Source organism: Artibeus jamaicensis, unplaced genomic scaffold (assembly GCF_021234435.1).
Source record: "Artibeus jamaicensis isolate MK-2021 breed Jamaican fruit bat unplaced genomic scaffold, CSHL_Jam_final contig_387, whole genome shotgun sequence".
NCBI lineage: Eukaryota > Metazoa > Chordata > Mammalia > Chiroptera > Phyllostomidae > Artibeus > Artibeus jamaicensis.
Genome location: NW_026521812.1, coordinates 23,249,628 through 23,273,424, shown reverse-complemented (window position 1 = coordinate 23,273,424; position 23,797 = coordinate 23,249,628).

Below are 23,797 nucleotides of genomic sequence, written 5' to 3'. Positions count from 1 at the left end.
AAAAGAAATACTATTTTCTATCTTATTAGACCTGCAGTTTTGCAGCCATTTAAGCAAAAACTGATGGAAGACTCTATCCCCCAGTAGACTGTACTTCATGAGGGCAGTGTCCACACCTGCGTCTCTGTGCCAGCATGTCCAGCTGGGCAGCACATGCTACAGAATGAGTGCATGAATGGACCTTGGTGCATCTTCTTATGAGAACTCCTGGGTTTAGTCCCTAAAATAGCCCTCTGTTAACTTACCTGTAAAATGGGGCTGCAGCAGTAACTAACTGCCTTTAGGATGAGTTAAATAAGAAAAGAGAGCCAAATTGCAAAATTCTTGAAACATATTAAGAATCAATAAAAGGTAGTCATTGCTGTTTTGTTTGTTGTTATCATTATTATTACTATTATTATATTTTGGGAACTTATGTCTGCTCATCACAAGAGATAGAAATTTGTCCTGGCTGGTTTGGCTCAGTGAATTGAGCTTTGGCCTGAGAGCTGAAAGGTTGCTGGTTCCATTCCTGGTCAGGGTACATGCCTGGGTTGTGGACCAGGTCCCCAGCTGGGGGTTTGCAAGAGGCAACCAGTTGATGTTTCTCTCACATATTGATGTTTCTCTCTCTCTCTCTTTCTACCTCCCTTCTCTCTCTCTAAAAAATAAATAAATATTTTTAAAAGATAAGAATTTCTTACCAAAATATCAAATGATTACTTTTTAAATATGTATTTATTATTATCACAAAGTTGAAGAACGGAGTGGCAATTTTCAGATTCAGAAACAAAAATAATTAGAAATTCAGAATCATCAATCACAAGATTTGACAACAGTTTATGAGTACATGAAAAAAATCTACTAAGCTATAATACATTTGAATTTCTTTTTTTTTAAAATATTTTTTATTTATTTATCTTTAGAGGGGAAGGGGGGAAGGAGAGAGGGAGAGAAACAGCAATGTACGGTTGCCCCTCCTGCGTCCCCCGCTGGGAAATGGCCCGCAGGAAACCAGCCTGCAACCCAGGCATGTGCCCTGACTGGGAATCGAACCGCGATTGTCTGGTTCGCAGGCCCGCGCTCAATTCACTGAGCTACACCAGCCAGGGCTGAATTTCTATAAATGATTTAGAAACATCATTTTCCCAAACTTCTACTATTTTTTGTTATTCCATTAAGCTTAAAATACTAAGGACCTTTTAATTAACTGGTCAGCTTTCAGGCTGTGTTTACAAGTTTTTTAATTGTCTCCCTTATCCTCCCCTCTATCCACTTCCAATTTGTAAAATGCACATTTGAATAGGGCAATATTTTTCACTTTGCATGAAGTTTAACATACACAGATAAGATATGAATTGAGTCAAAAATTGTTTTGAGGTAGGTTGGGGTGTGCCAGCGGCCAAACTTTGGTCCTCCTAGCTAAGTGTGGGTAAATTATTTATCCAGCATCCTGTAACCTGTTAATAGGGCTTTGAAAGGAAAGCCCAGGACAAGCTGCTCTTGTTGCTGTTGCTACAACACACAGGGCCCCTCTATCACATAACACAGGGACAAACAGAGGACAAGCAGCAAATCATCCTCCACTAGCCATGACACCAAGTATTATGAGAAATGTCAAGTGTAGGGAGAATGGAAAGTGCATGGTTTTCCGGTGCATTCTTCCAGGTTTCGGTCCAGATTTTGAGCATTTACATAGTCACAAGTTTCCATTAGAGCAATATGCTTTACCAGTCTTCCTGTTTGCTCTTGTGAAAATGAAAATACAATGGCCAAGAAGAAGTGGGAAAGAGATGAACAAGTAAGTGACTTGAAGAGATTAGGAAACCTGTTAGAATCAATTCTGTGTATTCACACCGACCACCTAGCCACCCCTCACCTCACCTCACACAAGTAGAGGGAGCAGAGGGTAGTACAGAAGTAAGAGAGCCTTCTAATCCAGGCATTAATAGAGCTAGATATCACCATACTGGACCAGGAATAATGATGACGACCTCACCGTGGCGCGCCGTCCCTAGTGTCGATGCCTTACTCTTTGTTCTCAGTATCAGTAAAACCCACCCATAAGAGGGAAGGTTTCTTTTCAGTATGAAGACACTTCCTGACAACTAAGAAAGTTTTCCCTGCTGAAAGGTTACATCTTGTTTATGAGTTGGGTTCTCTATCTTAAAATGGGGGTAGGGGCTTTGTGAAGAAGTATTATCCCCCTACCTTTAGAGGGGAAGGGAAGGAGAGAGGGAGAGAAATATCAATGTATGGTTGCCTCTCATACGTCCCCTGCTGGGAACTGGCCTGCAACCCAGGCATGTGCCCTGACTGGGAATAGAACCGTGATACTCTGTTTCGCAGGCCCGCACTCAATCCACTGAGCCACACCAGCCAGGGCACCCCCTTGACCTAATTTTCATATTCTTCTCTTGTCTCTGCCGTTTTGTTCCTCTCAACTCGCCTTCCTTCTCTTTTACCACATTAATCTTTTTTTCCAGTTTTTTTTTTAAGGTTTCCGTTTACAGTTTACATTCCGTATTATTTTGTATTAGTTTCAGGTATACAGCACAGTGGTTAGACAATCATAGACTTCACAAAGTGTACATTTTGTACCCGCCTGGCACCTTCCACATAGCCATTACATATTCTGTACTATAGTCCCTGTGCTGCGCTTCCATCCCCACAACAATTCTGTAACCGCCAATCTGTACTTCCCGTCCCTTCACCTTTTCCACCCAATCCCCCAACCCCCTCCCCTCTGGCAACCATCAGTTGGTTCTCTGTACCTATGAGTCTGTTTCTGTTTTGTTTCTTCATTTATATTGCTCTTTAGAGTCCACATATCATAAATCTTTAGTAGTATATTTGCTCCTCACCAAAGTGACAAAATCTTTTTTTTTTTAAGATTTTATTTATCTTTAGAGGGGAAGGGAAGGAGAGAGGAAGAGAAACATTGTATGGTTGCCTCTTGTGTGTCCCCAGCTTGGAACTGGCCTGCAACCCAGGCATATGCCCTGACTGGGAATCGAACCACAATCCTTTGTTTCGCAGGCCTGTGTTCAATCCACTGAGCTACACCAGCCAGGGCCAAAGTGACAAAATCTTGATTCTGAAATTCTAAAGTCTTGACTCTGAATTTTGTTTTGCCTGACGAAACATCAGTTTAATGTTAAGAACTACAGGTGGCCCAGCACTCTTACATCCATGCACCAAACAAGGAGTTTACATGTCTATCAAGAGATATTTTGTAGAACTTCAGTTGGTATACATGCAATTTATGTATGCATATATGTTAAAGAATTTTCTGGATCTCTGTAGAGTACTTTGAAGTCTCTTCTGCATGCTAATTTCCCTCCTAATCCAGATGCCACTGCTCTTTGTGACATTTCAGAGAGGTCACTGAGCACCATCCTTGCAACCCTTCAGAGAAGAACAATGGAGTGTCAGTGCAGTACCATTTTTTTACTACCTAACCTTTTAGTATTCTTTTTTCTTTTCAAGAAAAGCCAGTCAAGTCCTAGGAGGTCTTACCACTGATGCTAATTTCTCTCTAGCTCAGTGAGTCCTTACCCTCTGCAGAGAAACTTAAAATTTGTATCTGTGCTCACAGATTTACACATTTCCTGTTTTATGTGATTACTCCCCAGAAGGAACTACCGTGAGTCTTTCTACTCTAAACTGGTCTTTCTGGCCTTTCCATGATTTTGTAGTTCAACAAATCACAGTTTTTACAAATGAGCTTGCCTCCTGACGTGGAATTCTAAGAACTCTAACTATAGTTAACCTGAATATAGAGTATATGGGTTTGAAAGAAATGACAAGTGTTAGAGACTGCAGCTTTTTAAGCTATAAATTTCATAAAACTCCAGCTTAACTTAGAAGCTGGAAAAATATTTTAGTTTTAGTATAGCAGATTTTTTAATAAAGTCAAAATTTCATAAATCCTGGGGGAATTCATCTAAAATGTTAACATTTCAACACAAATTTATAAGAAAATCTTAATATGTTACCATTTGGTGAGTTTTAATTTTGCTAGGATGAAAATAAGTTTTTCAACACTGAAGTAACTTATGTGGATGTGGCTTTATACAGTATAAAAGATTAGTATTATACATTGTGCATAGGAAAAACCCATTTGAGCTTAAAATGTAAATTCCTCAAGATGTTTAAGTTCCTGCTCTATAAAGTATATGTAAAGATAATTTGCACTTGAGTGTAAAGTTATTTGTGTTTATTGTAGAAATTTTGAAAAATATACAGGAATATAAAGATGAAAATCGTTTAGAATTCCACCCCCCAGATAACCACTGTTCATTTTTCTTCCAGGCTCTTAGCTATGCATCTATTTTGAAATTGCTTTTCTTAGACTTTCACTGTTCTGTTTTAAGCAATACTGCTTTATGCTGAGGCATGGCTTGACTTTTCTTGACCTGGAGAAGAAAATTAAGGGAGAGAGAGAAATTGAGAAAGAACAGGAAGGCTGCAGGATTCTCCTGTTCCCTCTCCTCCTGGCTGTTCACACTACTCCCCCACATCTTCCTCTCCCAGACACACCCTCCCAAATTCTCAAATAGAACAACAACAAAAAGCTTTTCCAGCATTACAAGTGAGCTTACTGCTCATCACTGTGAAGAAAATATCAACATTCTGTATGTGGACAGCTAGGTAATTAGGTAATTTGTGGATTTTTGCATCTCTATCATCATCTGTTTCTAGGCTTCTAAGAAATCATGAATAATGGTGGCCAGATGGGAGGGGTGGGTGAAGAGGTGAGGGGATTAAGAATTACAAATAGGTAGTTATAGAATAGCCGTGGGGGTTTTAAGGTAGAATATAGGAAATGGAGCAGCCAAATAACATATGCATGACCCATGGATATGAACAATGGTGGGGGAATTGTCTGAAGAAGTGGGGAGTGTTGGGTGGGGGGTTTGGGTGGGTGTGAGAAAGGGGGAAATTGGGACAACTGTAAGAGCATAATCAATAAAATAAAATTAAAAAAAAGAAACCATGAATATCTAGGAAAAAAAGGAGGGCAGGGAGGAGAGGATGGGGAGGGAAAGGAGGGAGAGAAGAAGATACAGAATCTTTTCAATCACCTGAAAACACCTTTAGATTCTAAAGCTGGAATGACCACTATTCTTTTTCTCTGCAATGTAGTAGTTACTCTCCTCAGTTTGTCCATCTTTATATTTTTAGTTTAAATATTAATAAATTTTGGGCAGTTTGAGTAAACAATACAACTTTTCAGAACAGCTTGTGTTATTATGACCTAGATCTTAAGGCAACTAAATGTTTTCTCCTTTTCCTGTAATTTTGTACAGAAGAGCATGTTTGGCACAACCTATAGTACCTACAGTAAGCACCAGACTATGAAAACAGAACAGTCTGTCAGCCTGCTAAGAGGATGTTCAGTATCTCTGTAGAACTATTTTTACTGAAGCCTCTAAGCATGGCATTATTGTGCCCCTTGGTTGTGTTATCATTTCACCATGAGAAATTATAGCTCTGGCTTCTGTTTCTAGCACTTGGGTAAATTACATGTTGCAGCGGTTAATTTTATGTGGCAACTTGGCAAGGCTATGGTGCCAATGTTTGGTCACACACCAGTCTGGATGTTGCTGTGAAGGTATTTCTTAGATGTGGTTAAAGTAGGTTTTGCATGAAGCAGTTTACTCTCCATAATGTGGGTCAGCCTAATCCACTCAGTTGAAAGCTTTAAGAGAAGAGACTGAGGTCCTCTGAAGAGAAAGAAATTCTGCCTCCAGACCTGCCTTTGAACTCAAGACTGAAACATCAACTCTTGTTAGGAATTTCTAGCCTGCAGGCATGATCTGTGGATTTTGGAGTTGCCAGCCCCCACAATTCCATGGGCCAATTCCTTAGAATCTCTCTCTCTCTCTCTCTCTCTACACACACACACACTCACACACACACACACACACACACACCCTGAATGACAATCTCAACTAAAATGCTTATACCATATTCTTAAAACATATGTTTAAATATAGCACTGGCAGAAAAGGGAGGTATGTTCAGACCCCGAAACATAAGTGAAATCTGGAACACCAGTAGGCAAGCAAGCCCCAAAGCCAGCTTTCACCCTGAGAGTTTCTGTCAGATGCCGAAGACCCTAAATCTCAATTCTGAGATGATGGTCAAGAATTGCCCACGGTGGGAAGCCTGTTAGGAGAATCCTTAAAGTTAAAAACACAAAGGGCCACATCCTCAGTATAAAGATACATTTAAAAAATGAACCCTGCCCTAAGGAGGAGCCATAACAAGGACATGTGCCTATCTTAATGTTGATGCTGGGAGGATAAAAAAACTTGCCTAAGAGTTAGAAGCACAACTAGACCCTACACAACTTTTCTATCTAGATTCATTCTACATAAAATTTTTAAACAATAATAATGGAGTATTTCACCCTGACTGGTGTGGCTCAGTGGGTTGGACCTGGCCACAGTCCTAAAGGTCACCAGTTCGCTTCTGGGCCAGGGCACATGCCTGGGTTGCGGGCCAGATCCCCAGTTGGGGAGTGTGCCAGAGGCAATAGATAGATGTTACTCTCTCTTGCACATAGATGTTTCTTTTTCTCTTTGTCCCTCCCTTGCCCTCTGTCTAAAAATAAAGAAAATCTTTAAAAAAATAGTTGAGTATTTCAATATAAAAGGATCCCAAGTTAGTAGTACAACCAGGTAACCTGATAAGAAAGAACAAATGCAAACCTTTTCTGCAAAATTTCATCTTCAACTGTGGTTTCTAAGAATCCCCACAGATAAAGTGCCAAGGTCGAAGCTCACCAGGGAAAAATATCACAAAGCCGAGGGAGAAACACGGCACCAGAAGGAGCAAGCAGAAGACACCAAAAACAGTCTCTTAGTAAAATCAAATATTGACATTACTAGTGACCAAATACACATTTTATATGCTTAATTAAATGAAAGAGGAGCTTGACAAAGCCCCAGAGCCAATACTTCTAAGTGATCAAGAGACAGCCAACCTATCAGATGCATAGTTCAAAACACTGGTGATCAGGACGCTCACAGAACTGGTTGATTTTAATTGCAAATTAGATGAACAAATGAAGGCTATACTAAGTGAAATGAGGCAAAATGCACAAGGAACCAATAGTGATGGAAACAAATCTGGGACTAAAATCAATGGAGTGAACAAGAAGGAAGAAAGAAATAACCAAACAGAAGAGAATGAAGAAACAAGAATTTTAAAAAATGAGGAGAGGCTTAGGAACCTCTAGGACATCTTTAAACATTCCAACATCCGAATTATAGGGGTACCAGAAGGGGAAGAGGAACAGCAACAAGTGGAAAACTTATTTGAACAAATAATAAAGGAGAACTTCCCCAATCTGGCAAAGCAAATAGACTTCCAGGAAGTCCAGAAAGCTCAGAGAGGCCCAAAGAAGTTGAATCCAAGAAGGAACACACCAAAGCACATCATAATTACATTAACCAAGATTAAAATGAAAGAGAGAACTCTAGAAGCAGCAAGAGATAAGGGGACAGTCACCTACAAAGGAGTTCCCATCAGACTGTCAACGGATTTCTCAAAAGAGACCTTACAGGCAAGAAGGGGCTGGAAAGAAGTATTCCAAGTCATGAAAGGCAAGGACCTCCATCCAAGATTACTCTATCCAGCAAAGCTTTCATTTAGAATGGAAGGGCAGATAAAGCACTTCCCAGATAAGATCAAGTTCAAGGAGTTCATCATCACCAAGCCCTTATTATATGAAATGTTAAAGGGTCTTATCTAAGAAAAAGAAGATAAAAAATATGAACAGTGAAGGGATAGCAAACTCACAGTTATTAACAACCACACCTAAAACAAAAGCAAACTAAGAGGACAGCTAGATCAGGAGTGGAACCATAGAAATGGAGATCACAAGGAGGGTTAGCAACAGGGGAGTGGGAGAAGGAGAAGGGGGGAGAAGGTACAGAGAATAAGTAGCACAGCCGGTAGGTATAAAATAGACAGGGGGAGGGCAAGAATAGTATGGGAAATGTAGAAGCTAAAGAACTTGTGACATATGGGCATGAAATAAAGGGGAGGAATGGAGGGGAGGGGGTGTGCAGGGGGAGGGGAATGAAGGTGGGGAAATGGTACAACTGTAATGGCATAATCAGTAAAATATATTTTATAAAAAGATATTCCCAGGAAGAACCAGTGATGGCCACACTGGTTATTCAAAAAATCTTATTCCACTGCCAGAGCAAAGAGTCCTTGCCATCCCTGCCCAACAAAATATGTATATATCATGAACTACAATAAATAAATACATACATACATACATAAATAAGGAGCTTGAGAATATTTGCAATAAATAAGAGACTATGAGAAACATCTAAGCAGAACTAAAGTGTAACCAAAAAGTACTTCAGGAAACAAAAGAATAAAATGATTAATTTTTAAATAGGAGAGGGGGGTTAAACAACTGTTTAGATCCAAAAAGAAAAGAGAATGAGTGAATAGAATATAAATTTTAAGATAATTTCCAGCATACAGTCCAGGAACAAAGAGACAAACAATCTGAAAGAGACATTAAGAGTTTTATATCTCTTAATCAGAGTTCATGAAAAAAAAATAATAGCATAGGGAGAAGGCAATTTCCAAAGAGATAATAGCTGAGAAATTTCCAGTGTTATTGAGGATACTAGTGTTCAGATTCAGAATGCCAAGTGCTTCTCAATCAGGAGAAATAAAACAAATCCACATATAGAACTATGACTATAAAAATGCAGAACTGGGAAGTGGAGGGAAAACTGCAAGTACTCAGAAAACAAAGATGGATCACCTGTGAACATGCAGCCTCAGACCAAAGACTAACTCTTCAACTGCAGCAACAACAAAAAAAACAAAAGACAGTAGATCCATGCCATCAATGTACTGAGAGAAAATAACTATGAATCAAGAATTATACCTGAGTCAGAAGGAACTGGAACAAAATATTCAAAGTGATGCAAAGTAGGAAGCTACGACCAAGATGACTCTACCCAGCAAGACTATCACTTAGAATGGAAGGGCAAATAAAGTGCTTTTAGGATAAGAAAAAGCTAAAGAAGTTCATTGTCACCAAACCAGTACTACGAGAAATGTAAAAGGAACTCTTAAAAGGAAGGCAGAGGGAGATCAAAATGGGAATGCTAAAGTGGCAATAACTACATACCTATCAATAATTCTTTCAAATGTAAATGGATTAAATGCTCCAATCAAAAGATATAAAGTAGCTGAATAGACAAGAAAACAAGACCCATACATATGCTGTCCCTAAGAGACCTAACTTAGATCAAAAGACACAAACAGACTGAAAGTAAAGAGATGGAAAAAAGATACTTCATGCAAATGGAAATGAAAACAAAAATCCAAGACAGCAATACTTTCATCATACAAGGTAGACTTTAAAGAAAGGCTATAACAAGAGACAAAGAAGGGATGCAGCAATTCTACTTCTAGGTATTTATCCGAAGAAACTCAAAACATCAATTGGAAAAGACATATGCATTTCTATGTTCGTTGCAACATTACTTATAATAGCCATGGTATGGAAATGACCTAAATGTCCATTGATAGATGAATGAATAAAGGAGAGGTGGTATATATATGCACAATAAAATATTACGTGGCCATAAAAAAGAATGGAATCTTGCCATTTGCAACATGAATGGACCAAGAGGGTACTATACTAAGTGGAAAAAGTGAGACAACTACCATATTATTTTACTTATGTATGTAATCTAAAAAACAAAATAAAAAAAACAGAGACAGACAGATACAGAGAACAATTTGATGGTTGGCAGATGGGAGGGAGGTTTTGGGGTTGGATAAAAAGGGAGAAGAGGTTGTGATATGCAAGTTGTCATAAAAAAGTCACATGATGTAAAGTGCAGCACAGGGAATATAGTCGGTAATATTCTAGTAACTGTATGGTGGCAGGTGCTACCCTTATTGGGGGGATTGTTTTGTAAGTTATATAAATGTCTAATCATGATGTTATACACCTGAAATAAATGACATTGTATGTCAACTGTAATTGAAAAATAAAAATAAGTTTTAAGAAAGAATTATATCCCCAGTGAAGTATCTTGCAAGAAGTGTAATATAGGTATTTTTAGTCAACCAAAAATTGAGAGACTTTAACACAACCAGACCCTCACTAAAGAAAATTACAAAGGATGTACTTCAAAAAGAGGAAAATAGGATTTCCAGCCAAGATGGAGGCATAGGTAGACACTCTGTGCCTCCTCACACAACCAAAATTAAAGACAACAAAAATTTAGAAACAAAAAAACAACCAAAACTGACAGAAAATTGAACCATATGGAAGTCCAACAACCATTCAACCAGACTGGTAAGAGGGGTGAAGTGAGCAGCCAACGGAGAAGGGTTGTGGCAGGAAAAAACAGTGGCTGGCAGACCCGGGTATGGGGAGAAAATGAGCAGACCCAGCGAGGCACACAAGGCAGCTGGCTGACCTTGGACACACATGCATGCGCAGATAAACCAGGCAAAAACGGGCAGCCAGACAGACCACGCAACCCAGGGCCCCAGCACAAGAAATAAAGCCTAAGAGCACTGATTGAAAACACTTGTGGGGGTTGAGGGGCTGGGAGAGACTCCCAGCCTCCCAGGAGAGTTTGTTGGAGAGACCCACAGGGTCCTAGAATGTACACAAGCCCACCCACCCAGGAACCAGCACCAGAAGGGCCCAATTTGTTTGGGGGAAGCAGCGGAAGGGACTGAAATTCAAGAGAGAGAGAGAGAGCAAGTGCCACTGTTCCCTCTCTGACCCTGCCCCCACATACAACATCACAACCTAGCCACCTGGGTTTCCCCACCCTGGTGAACACCTAGGGCTCCACCCCTCACTACATAATAGGCACAATCAGACCAAAAAAAAAAATGGCTCAAACGAAAGAATAGATCAAAGCTCCAGAGCTAATACATCTAAGTGACCAAGAGATAGCCAACCAGCAGAAGCACAGTTCAAAGCACTGGTAATCAGGATGCTCACAAATGGTTGCAAATTAGATGAAAAAATGAAGGCTACTCTAAGTGAAATGAAGGAAAATGCACAGGGAACCAATAATGAAGAGAAGAAAACTGGGACTCAAACAATGGAGTAGACAAGAAGGAAGAAAGAAATAACCAAACAGAAGAGAATGAAGAAACAAGAATTTTAAAAAATGAGGAGAGGCTCAGGAACCTCTAGGACATCTTTAAACGTTCCAACATCCGAATTATAGGAGTACCAGAAGGGGAAGAGGAACAGCAATAAGTGGAACACTTATTTGATCAAATAATAAAGGAGAACTTCCCCAATCTGGCAAAGCAAATAGACTTCCAGGATGTCCAGGAAGCTCAGAGAGGCCCAAAGAAGTTGGACCCAAGAAGGAACACACCAAGGCACATCATAATTATATTAGCCAAGATTAAAATGAAAGAGAGAATTCTAGAAGCAGCGAGATAAGGGGACAGTCACCCACAAAGGAGTTCCCATCAGACTGTCAGCGGATTTCTCAAAAGAGACCTTGAAAACAAAAAGGGCTGGAAAGAAGTATTCCAAGTCATGAAATGAAAGGACCTCCATCCAAGATTGCTCTATTTAGCAAAGCCATCATTTAGAATGGAAGGGCAGATAAAGCGCTTCCCAGATAAGGTCAAGTTCAAGGAGTTCATAATCACCAAGTCCTTATTACATGAATTGTTAAAGGAACTTATGTAAGAAAAAGAAGATAAAAATACAAACAGTAAAAAAAAAAAGCAAACTCACAGTTATTAACAACCACATCTAAAACAAAAGTAAACTAAGCAAACAACTAGAACAGGAACAGAACCATAGAAATGAAGATCACATGGAGGGTTAGCAACAGGGGAGTGGGAAGAGGAGAGAGGGGGAAAAGGTACAGAGAATTAGTAGAATTAGACGGTAGGTAGAAAATAGGGGAAGGGCAAGAATAGTATGGGAAATACTATTGAACTTGTGACATATGGACATGAACTAAAGGGGGGGAATGTGGGTGGGAGGGGGTATGCAAGGTGGAAGGGAAAGAAGGGGGGAAATGAGACAACTATAATAGCATAATCAATAAAATATGTTTAAAAAGAAAATAATCAACAAAGATATAGGTAAATATGTGGATAAATCTAAAGAAATTGGTATTAACAGTAGTATTTAATCCCTGTGTGTGTGGTGGGGGTTGGGGGGAGGTACTAAGCTAGAACTGGATCCCAGAACAATAAAAGAATAAGAGGAAAAGATTTCTAAGGTACTCATATTGTTCAGGATCTGGAAGGATATTGATTAACTGATTGCCGAGGGGACGGGTAGAGAGAGGTGGAGGAGGGTTGGGGGATAAATGGACAGAGACTTGACTTGGGGTGGTGAGCAGACTATAATGTACAGAGGATGTTGTGTAGAATTGTACACCAGAAACCTGTATAATTTTGTTCACCAGTGTCATCACAGTAAATTCAATAAAAGAGTTTTATACTATTAAAGATAGCTAAGTAACCACTAAAAGAACAGACATACAAAGAATGTAACTTCCAAACAAGAACAGGGGGATGCTGGACTCTGAGGGGGGAATCCTCAGTCAATGCAAAAGAATCAAAAGGAAAGGAGCAAACGACAGAAACAGAAAGCGCCAAAGAGACGGTAGTAATAAACCCAAGTATACCAGTACTAAACGTACTAGAGACTCCAGCGAAATAACAAAGACTGTCAGGTTGGTTAAAAAAAAAAAACAGTTGTGAGAGCTTCTTAAAACATAAAGTTCATAGAAGGTTGAAGGTCAAAGGATGGAAAACTAAATATTAACAGAAGAAAGCTAGTGTGGCTAAATTCCTACCAGAGAAAACAGGCTCTGACCAAAGCATCGCTAGAAATGAAGAGTTGTTACCTAATTCACCAAGCGGACATGCCAGTTCTATACTCACACGTACCCACAAACATGTGCTTCCTTTAAATACCAGAAAAATGAGAAGTTATTGCCATTACCACTGCTATTTAATATTGTATTTGAAGTCCTAACCCATGTAAGTATGACGAAAACAGAAAATAAATCACAGGTTTGATTAGAAAAGGAACACTCTCATATTTGCACATGGGATTATTGGCCATTTGGGGAAATTAAAAAATTATTAGAATTAGTAGAGTTTTTCAATCAATATACATTTTCGTACTGCAAAAATCATCAATAAAGAAATACAGTTTTAAAAGAATACCATTATAATAGCAAAATATGATAAATTTAGATATAAATCTAACAAAATTGTGTACCTCATTAATAGAGGAAAATTCTACCTCATTGAAAAAACATTAAAGAAGACTTAAACAAATGAAGAATTATCAAGTTGTTAGTAGGCAGCTTCAATAGCATGAAGATGGCAATTTTTCCCATCTTCATTAAACCTAATTCCAACGAAAATCCTAACACTATTTTTATTGGAACTTGACAAGCTAATTCTAAAATTGAAATGGATGAGCAAATGGTCAAAAATGGTCATGCCTCCCTAAGAAAAAGTGCAAAATAAGGAGAATTCTCCTCCCCCATAGTAAGTCAGACAGTGGGGTGCTGGCAGAGGACTGGACAAAAGAGCTGAAGGAGTATGATTAGGAACCAGGAAACAAATCAATGTGTATAGGTAGATCTGCTTTTATAATGTCATGGGCACTAGAGTTAAATAGAGAAAAGATTCAATCAATGGTACTAGGAAAATGTATTAAACAACTGTGAATAAACTAAACTGGAACCCTACCTCACACCATATACGAAAACCAATACCAGCCCGGGAAGGAAAATATTGAAAAATCCTACCACACAGGATTAGAACTTTGGTCCATCAAAAGACTTTAGCAAGAGAGTGAAAAGGCAATCATAAATATGCTGTATACGTAATTGAAACAAAGGATTAGTCCAAAATACATTTTTAGTATTTTAAAAGGTTTTGTTTATTAATTTTTGGAAAGAAAGGAAGGAAGAAAGAGGGAGAGAAAGATCAATGTGTGGTTGCCCCTTGCACTCATCCTACTGGGGACCTAGCCTGCAATCAGGCATCTGCCCTGACTGGGAATCAAATCGACAACCCTTTGGTTCACAGGCTGGTGCTCAATCCACTGAGTCACACCAGCCAGGCAGTTTTTAGTATTTTTTAAGGCTCCTATGAATCAAAAGAAAAACAACCCAATGAGAGAATGACAATCACAATCAAGTATTTCATATAAGAGAAAATAAAAACAGCCCACAGACAAATGCTCAATCCTATTAGTAACCAGAGAAATGCAAATTAAAACTACAAAGAGATATTTTTCCATACCAATAAAAAAATTTAAGTAACTCAATAGTAAATGTTGACATGGATGGTAAACAACAGTGGATTTTATCACCTCCTAGTGGGAGTATAAATTAATACAACTATTGAGGGAAACTGATAGTACCGACTTAAATTGAGTAAGAAAACAATTCTACTGCTGGGTTAATATACTAAAGAAATTCTTGCATGTGTGTACCAGGATGTGTTGAGTTGCTCCTGGCAGCATTTGTCATAATTACAAAAGAAAGGGGAGCCATGGCTGGTGCGGTTCAGTGGATTGAGTGCTGGCCTTTGAACCAAAGGGCCACTGTTTTGATTCCCAGTCGAGTGCAAGCCTGGGTTGTGGGCCAGGTTAGGGATGTGTGTGAAAGGCAGCCGACTGATGTGTCTCTCGCACATGCGTATTTCTTTCTCTTTCCCCCTCCCTTTCCCTCTCTCTAAAAGTAAGTGAATAAAATTTATTTTAAGATTTTATTCATTTATCTCCAGATGGGAAGGGAAGGAGAGAGGGTGAGAAATATCAATGTATGGTTGCCTCTCTTGTGTCCCCTGCTGGGAACTGGCCTGCAACCCAGGCATGTGCCCTGACTGGGAATTGAACCACGATCCCTTAGTTCGCAGGCATACACTCAATCTACTGAGCTACACCAGCCAGGGCTAAACAAAAAAATTTTTTTTTCAAATAAAGAAGGAGCCCTGGCTGGTGTAGCTCAGTGGACTGAACACAGGCCTGTGAAGCAAAGGGTCACCGGTTCGATTCCCAGTCAGGGCACATGCCTGGGTTGCAGGCCAGTTCTCAGCAGGGGACACACGAGAGGCAACCATACATTGATATTTCTCTCCCTATCTCCTTCCCTTCCCCTCTAAAGATACACAAATAAAATCTAAAATAATAATAATAATAAAAAATGGAGGAGAACCCAGATGTCCATTCATCATGAGAACCAACTGCGTGACATGCTCACACAGTGAAGTACTATACAACCAAGGTAATGAGGACACCACATTGTGTGAAGATAGTAATGCTAATTTAATAGCAACCATTAAATGTAGTGTTGGGGAAAGATAACACATCTCTGAAGACCATGTAATGCTTGCTTCTGTTTATATAAAGTTTTTTTAAAAAGGGAATGCTTCACACTATGTCATTTAGGGATACATACAGAAAGTAGTAACATTATAAAGCAAGCAAGCAAATGAGTAAAGCACAATGCAGGGTGGTGCCTATTTCTGGTTTGTGTGGGTGGGGAGGGGAGATGCAGTCCAAGAGAGCATGATGGAGTCTTGTGACAGACAGTACTGAGATTTTTTTTAATGTAGCTGTTAGAATACGAGCATTCATTTGATTTTATTCTTTAGAATGTACAGATACATTCATACAGTATTTTACATGTGTGATGCATTTCATAATCAAATGTTAGATATGTTGTTTCCAGGATGGTGGCTAACATAGCAAGGCTCGGCCTGTCTCTCTTGCCTTTCTTTTTTATAATTAATTAATTTCGTAATTAATTAATTTATTTTAGAGAGGGGGGAGGAGAAAGAGAGGGAGAGAAACATGGATGCGGAGAGACACACCCAATCTGTTGCCTTCTTGTACGGCACCAACTGGGGACTGGCCTGCAACCCAGACATGTGCCCAGCTACAGCTGGGACCTTTTGGTTTGCAGGCCAGCACTCAATCCACTGAACCGTACCAGCCAGGGCTCTTCTACCTTTCTTCTTCAAGGAAAAGCCATGAGAAAACACCATTCTCTTATTGATTTAAGTATAATCCATCCCTGAATCTAGTGTTCCTTCTTTGTGGCTCATGACTACTGTAACATGAATCTGGTACTGTACTTGTCCCTGTTCTGCCATTATCGGGAGTTTTATTTCCGTGGTTTTCTGACAAACTGTGTCTGGGAGCAGCAAGATCATTATCTGCCCTTTCCAGCAGTGTTTGCTCAGCCAGCAGTGTAAAAGAAGGAAGAAGAGGAGGAAGAGAAAGAAGGAGGAGGAGGAGAAAGAAAACAAATTTCAGCCCTGGCTGGTGTAGCTCAGTGGATTGAGCAGGGGCCTACGAACCAAAAGATCGTGGTTCGAGTCCCTGTCAGGGCACATGCCTGGGTTGCAGGCCAGTTCCCAGCAGGGGATGCACCAGAAGCAACCATACATTGATATTTCTCTCCTTCTCTCCTTCCCTTCCCTTCTAAAGATAAATAAATTAAAAAATTTAAAAAAAGAAAACAAAACAAAACAAATTTCATTAAAACTGGATCCCCAGGAGCTTCTTTACTCTAATTAAGTACACTTTGAGTGACTCCAAAAGAATTCTTTCTTAAAGACAGAGTAATTCAAGGCCTTGAAAGCTAACCAGAAGTGATGGTAAGGCCTGACTCAGTACGCCACCCTTTCATGGGTGGACCTTCTCAAAATCACCCAGTGTTCCCCTCTCTCTGAAGACCTTGATCTGTAAAACAGAAATGATGAACAATCACGCTGGTTGTTCTTAGACACTATGGTCATATGCTTTCTACTCATAGAAGAGTCCGTCATTAAATCAGTCTAAACCTACACATTGCTGTTACACGATCCTTTAATTTGGAAGTTTCATCACTCTGACTCATATTTGGATTTTCTTTTTTCTTCCTAATAATGCTATACTTCAGTCTTTACACCCTCACTCAACTTCTGCTGGCATGGACACACTCAGCATTGTCATATTTGCCAATAAAAGCCAAATACTATATATTTTTGGTAGGCTTTAGTAAGCTTCATATAAGCGAAAGATCCTGTCAATTATTTAATTTAAACTTGCAAAGACATCAATAAACTAAAAGAAAGCATACTGGGTATTGACGGAAGAAAACTGTTGATTCCCAAATTTATCTTCTGGGAATTCAAAATACACAATGGAGTAACAGCTGTTCTAGCATCAGAGATTAGCAGAAAGTTATTATTGAAATTCAAAGTTGTGACATCTTTAGATAAATATTTGTCCTTGGTTTTCACAGCCTCTGACTCAACAGAAATCAAAAAGGGTTCATAGAGTGGCCCAGACAAGACCGTTTTAAATCTTCAGCTGCGGTTGAAAGGGAGCCCAGGTTGGATTCTGCGGGCAGGTCCATCTGCTGCTGTTGGTTCCTGATGTCAGCTCTGGCTCTGCCTGCCTTCAGCCGTGTTTCAGCCTGGCCCTGAAGGCTTTCTTCACCCCTCCTGCTGAGCCTGCCCTAGAAGAAAGCTTTCCTCTCACTGTGCCCGCCGGCCCAGAGAGATGCCAATACCCTGGCCTGACCGCCTTTGGAGGAAGGGTCCCTTACTAACTCCTACGTATGGGAGACTTCGGTTCACCAGCCTTAGAGAACACGAGTGTGTAAATTGAAGCCAAACTCGCTTTAGTCTGCGTCCTATCGGGAACATAGTAGTTGCTCAATAAACACCCGATGCATGGTCACATCTCGGCAGCCGAGAATACCAAGGAGGCGTCTCTTTCCCTTCTTCCTAAATCCTCTGCCTGCACTCTACCCCTCGGTGTCCGCAGCCCTCACCTCGGTCTTCGGACCGTTGGCCCCATCAGCGTCTGCGTGGCCACCAGCCCGGGCGGGAATCTCAGCTTCTGTAGGCGCTGCAGGAGGGCGCAAATGCCCTCCAGAGGGTGGCTGCGGGGGCGGGGACGGGTACAGCCGGACTCGCATCCCTCTCCACCGCAGGCTCCCCCAGCCCCTCTTGCTCCAGCTAACCACAACCGCCCCCCCTCCAACGCAAATGGGGAATCTTGGCCGCGGCCCCCTCCCCCGCCTTATAAAAAAGAAGTTGACTTTTGTTTGGAGTTTGTGAAAAGTGGGGCTCAGGGCCCAGTCAATGGGGCGCCCCGCGGCGCGGGCTGAGTGGAGCTAGCGCGACCCGCTCAGCCGCGGCCCCAATTAATCCGCCCTTTGTGCGGCCCGCGCGGCCGCCCCCGCCGCAGCAGCACCAGCGGCCCATTGTCCCGCCGCGCCGGGCCGCGGGATTTACCATTTTCAAACAGCCGGTTTTGTCCCGGGCAGTTCGAGCGGAAGTTTCTCACTGACAATTTGCCCCAAATAGATAGATTTGTCAGGAGCGACCTTCGGGAAAGAAGCAAAAAGCCACTGGCCTAAAGATTGGGCTGGAGACCAGCACCCGGCGTTCCCCGCCCCCGCGGCCCCTCCGCCCGCACCCCCGCACCCCCAGCACCACGTCCCCGCAGCCCCTCGGGGGCCGCTGTCGCCCGCCCCTGCGGAGACCGACACTCCTCGGGCCTGGCCTTCATTTACCAGTCTGTAAAATGGGACAGTTGGGAGCTCGCAAGCTATATATCCAGAGCTTTAGCTCAATTAAGGTGGCAGACGTCTTTAGCTCTCTCTCCGCAACTCCTTTAAAAAAAAACTGTAACCAAAAACCTGGCGAGGCCTCAGCGACCCAGTGACACAGCTGTGAAGGTGGGTCCAGGGTGGGAAGTTCCGCGTGTTGCACGTGCTGCTTCTCTCTGCCTCCGTCTCCCCCTGACAAAGATGTCAACTGCGCCGCATCCCAGGTGGTGCCTTTGTAAGGCTTGCTATTGTGCCCTCGTAAGTCAAGATATAAAACGCTTTGTACCAAATTGCTCCTGATCTGGAGCTCTCAACTTGGGAGTCGGGTTGTTAGATTTTTTTTTTCCAGCCACCAGAGCAGCTCTTCTCCCAAATGACCTCACTTAATAAGCAACATCTAAAAGCGGGAGTGGGGGGGGGGGGCGTGGAACGAGCTTGCTGTTGATGAAAAGAATACTTACTGATTTCTTCATACTTCATGGCAAGTGTGAGTCCTTTAAAATACAGTCTCATAGCAAACTGAACTGTGAATTTTAAGCAGAACTGAATTGTATTAATCAGTTGATGGTTTGGTTCATTTTCTATCACTGGAGTTGAAATACAAAGGTCGGGACTCCGCAGCGTTTATTTCTGCTGCACTCCGGCGATCTCTTTCTTTAGTCTAGATTGAAAATCTCCTGCTAGTTGCACACGAGAGAAAAAAATGAAACAAAAAATCTGTTTTTTTTGTTTATCTATCAGGTGAATACGCACTTCAGCATCTCACAGAGGAGACCCTAGGTGGTCTTTAACAAGGTTTCAGTGGTTAAGAGCTACTATTCAGAAAAGATGACAATACATACACAGTGTCAATAGTATTTAAACAAACATCCCAGACAACAGAATGATGGTTATTAACTATGATGCTTGGGGCTTCTGACTAATTTCCCATGCCTGTCTGCAGCCAAACAGCTGCAGGATTCCACTCCCGCCCCCACAAACTGTTTATGTGCATCATTTTAAAAATTGCATTTAACAGTAATATTCTTCAGCATAGTCCCTCTGTGTGGAACAGAAGTGAATGGTTTAGTAATAGTGATGAGTGAAGCCAGTAGCAAGAATGTCTTTCCTGCCAAAAGAACTCTAACCACTCTGCTAAATATCAGCTCCTTCAAAAGATCCTACATTTCCTGATGCTGTATGCCCTGCAGTACATCCCTTACATACAGCACGTGAGGTATATACAGTCTAAATAAATGCAGTTTTTTAGTCCTACTCACACTCGTGGTATTTTCAAAATTGATTAAATTGTGAACTGTACTAAAGTGTATCCCTCCTAGGGTTTGACAATATTAAGGAAATCCAAAGAGAAAGTAAGGTTTTTTTGCATAATTCCTTCCTCACTTGCAGACAGATATTAAGTTTTAAAAATTACTTTAGTGATCAGGACATTAAAATAAATACATTCCTTCTACACTCCAAGCATGCAATTCCAATCATTATTCAGCTAATGCAACTGTAAATAAATATACTTAGGGACTGCATATTAGGGATTCCAACTATATGCAATTATGAACACTTGGGTAATTATACATTATTTTAGCTAATCACAAATGCATGGACTAAAGTTGAATTACCTCCACTGTTTTTGTTGTTGTTTAGCATTTATTAAGCATTTGCTTTGCACTAAAAGATGGCCAAAACATACCAAAGAATCTCAGCCTTCAAAAAGAAGGCATCTAAATATTTGCATCTCATCTATAGAGCAATACACATATGTTGGGTGTGGTTCATGTGGGTATTTCGAATATCTCATTAGTCAATGTCCTAATCTGATAGAAACATTAGATTTCAAATCACTGTTTCATCTCCTCCAAAATCATGTCGATTACACCTGACATTTTAAAGACTGGGAGAAGTGTCTGCAACCTGCCTCCTGAGTGGTGAACTGCTACACCTGAAAGGCCAAACCCTCCTCCTCCCACCAGGCAATCATCTTATGCCCTGAAGCATGAGATCTGATTACCCCTATCATCATCTTAGCTTGCATAGATACAGATGTTATTAACGGCTGTAGTTTATCCAACCCTTTTTTGAAACGCAGCTGCAGCATTTGACTTGGGGACCTCCTGTGAATCCCACTGGTTGACTCTGTCTTGCACAAAGCACGTGGGGGTAGGGGGAGGGAGAAGTGGGGGGTGGGGGGAGGTTTGTTTTGTTTTGGAGGGTTGTTTTTTTTTTTAATTTGAATCACACTTCTCTAAATAGCCACTCGGCATCTTTGTAAGTGATATGAATTCTGAAATTCCTTACTAGGATAGGAAGCCAACAGACCACTGTGTGAACTAGATCATTTAGGAACAAAGCATACTAGAGTCTATGATGTTTTCACTGCATTGGCAGAGATCAGATATGAGGACCTGATACACTTATTCGTGGGGAAAATCATCATAACTATTCTCAAATGTGTTAGCCACATTTATATGGGGCTACCCTGTTTTATATAACTGTTTCTACTGGTGTTGAAACAATAATCTGGACAAAGCAGAGATGTTTTTACAACGTGAGAGGCCCAGATTGGCCATCCACACTGATAAGATTCAGTGATTAATCTTAATCACTGACTTTTTCTCAATGTCCACTATTAGTGCCTCTAAGCAGTACCTGTTATAACTCACATGATCCCCTCTACAAAACAGAAAGAGACTTCACAGGTTTTCTATCCATTGGCACACAGAAAAAAATTAAATATTGGCAGCGAGGGAATTTGAAAAAATGAAAACCTGTGATGCGAAAGAGTTTGAGGTTTCAGAAATATTGTACCATTACTTCAAGATGTACAAAACGCTTTTCTTAATTCTAACTAATTCACTCCTAAGAAAGTGAAATTGCCTTAATTGGAGCTTCTAGAAGTCCTTCTGGAAAAGGGGAAGCAGCTCAATGCCGTGCGATTAGTATTTCAAAGAGCATGAGATTCAGCATCGAGGATTCTGGCTCCTGTGGTTGGCCTCTGTCTCTGGATGAGTGACCTGGGACCAGCTTTGTCTTTGCAGGTCTCAGTTTCCTCATCTGTAAAATGATGGAATTAGATAAGCATTGATCTCTATGGGCACTTTTGACTGTGTGCTCTGTAATCCTGGGTTAAATGGAAGCCAAGTCAGACCGTGTAATTCACAGGAAATTGGAAGGTTAAAAAAGGCTTGGTGGCCTGTCTCTCCCTGGATATTGTCAGCTCTCTTGTTTCTCTGGTCATTCTTTTGTTATAGTCCAAAATGACCTGCACTGCTTCCCAAGATTTGGCAGTCTAGAGGACCTGTTCCTAATCCCTCCCCTCCCCATCTCTGGGGCACAGTAAAAGAAAGCCAGCCCCCCCTCCTCCATACCATCAGTGTGGTCACTTATATACCCACATTTACAAAGTACTGCTGCATGCCAGAGTGCTTGGTGCTGGGGACCCAAACATAAGTCCATCTCTGCCCCAAGAAGCTCCCTGTCTCAGAGATCCCTCATGTCTCCTTTTTACTCCTGCCATTAGGAAACAAAAGACAGGCAGCTTTGTCTCTGTTGACCTATCTTCCTGGGAGAAGAGGGGAAAACTACATTATTTCCTTGCCCCTGGTAATATCTCTGATTGTTTTTGCTTTAAATGCATCTCAGGTGAGTCATCTGATAGGAAGGGAGCCCAGGTCCCAAATTAAAGCACTTGGATAGGAGAGCCATGGTACACATTCTTCCTGCAACAGGACAGGATATCAATAAGTAAAATATTTAATGTAAGAAATAAAGTAACAGATGGGAGGGGATATTCTTGGGGGCAAGAAGTATATCAAAGTGCAGAGACCCTGTAGATGGTGCCAATCAGCAGTCTGCCCCTGGACCTGAATTTCTTCTCTGATGTGACCTTGAGGGACAGTGCGAATAAATGCAGAGGCGTGATTTGTTATTTGTTAAGGGTGGGGTAGGGAAGGACCCTCTCCCACATACCGTGCTCTTACTACTATTGCTCTGGGAAAACAGTGTTGTCTTCCCACTGGTGAGGAGTAACGACAACTCTTAGCCAACACGGTCCTGGAAAGTGTCGAGGAGAAACTATGCCACTCAGCACTCTCAGGGCTCTAACACAACCGTGTTTCTTTTTTGGATGGTTCTGTTTCTTTTCTGAGCACAGTTATACAGAAGCCAAATAACTGGAAAAGAGGTTCACAGCAGAATCAGGAGCAAGCCTGAGGAGGCTGTTTGTTGTCACTTAGAAGCCCTCATGGAGCGCCTGCTATGTGCTAGACACCCTGCTCCGTGGCCCACCTTCTCTCTCACTCACCATCCGCTGGGGAAGCAACGACCCACCACAGGTTAAATTATTCTTTGGAAGAAAATAAAAACCAACTTTCTCCTTCATGTAAATAAACAAACAAATAAAAACTTGTGCCAGTGTCTTTCGGAGATGGAACATTGACCCTCAGCCACGTTCAACTGGTAGGTTTCCTGAGACATTTTGTGGTCTGAATATTTCTCAGCTCCGCTCAGCAGTGAAGTGAAGGCCATTCTAAAGGAATGCGGCTCTAGAGGTCCTAGAATGACCTCTGAGAGGGAGTCATCAGTGGTTGGGAAAGGGGCCTCTGTTCCACACCAGCTTCATCGGCTCTGCTTGCTGATGAGATGGCCTTTTCTTTCTTCTTTGCTGTCTTAATTTAGAAGCATGAAGGGACAGTAACAGAGAAAGATGGCATTTTAGAGGAGCTAGTGAACTGAGAACGGGGGTAGGACCCAGGCGACGTGCTGCCCCGCACTCCTGTGCCTCTCACACAATCCAGTTGACAGGACTCTGCTTCCCTTTTAAAATGGATGGGAAATGGCTTTAGCCTGAGAGTCAATACGACACCGTTTTCAGAGGCAGTAAATTTGCCTAACTCAGGTCTGACTTTCCAGGGCACTCCCTGACAGCTTGCCCTACTCCACACTGGTTTGGGATCCCTTGTATCTTTCCAGAAAGTTCTGCACTGTAGTCTACTCCAAAACTTTTACCATCTTTTACGTGCTCGTCCCCCTGTAACATCCTCGAGAAAGGGGTCATGTCGTTAATCTCTGGCACATAGGGCTGCTCAGTAATTGATGAAGGAGGTGGATTGGGGGATGGACCTAGAGCCCCCTAGATTCCATGGTCCTTCTCCTATTCTTATTTCTTATATTCTGGACAAAAATGTAAA